This window comes from Sinocyclocheilus rhinocerous, unplaced genomic scaffold (genome assembly GCF_001515625.1).
Source record: "Sinocyclocheilus rhinocerous isolate Xijiao unplaced genomic scaffold, SAMN03320098_v1.1 scaffold1745, whole genome shotgun sequence".
Lineage (NCBI taxonomy): Eukaryota > Metazoa > Chordata > Actinopteri > Cypriniformes > Cyprinidae > Sinocyclocheilus > Sinocyclocheilus rhinocerous.
In genome coordinates this window covers 226,167-226,537 of record NW_015654943.1, presented here as the reverse complement: position 1 = coordinate 226,537, position 371 = coordinate 226,167, and positions in this window count along the sequence as shown.

The window sequence follows — 371 nt, the reverse complement described above, 5'->3', positions numbered from 1 at the left end:
TCATGCATCTCTCCGGGTCTTTCTGCTGCTCTTCGCCACTGCTTCATATCACGCCCTCTAAAACACTTTCAAACACCACACAAACTCTTCTAAAGTCGATGTCCCATGATGGAGAGATTCAGATGTAAGCTTCGGAGAAAATCCGCTTGCGGATAAACACTCCGTGTAGCGCCGCGACGCCATTCTGTGTAAGCACTAAGCAGAGTGCGTAACGAAGAGAGTGCACGGACACACACTTTGTGCACGGATATTCTTCAAACCTACTTACGTCAAATGTGCAAACTGTCAATCATTGTAAACGTCCTTGTGGTTCTTATCTTGAAATGTTGTGCTGGTGTTTCTTGGAATAGTCCGAGCTGACCAGAACTATA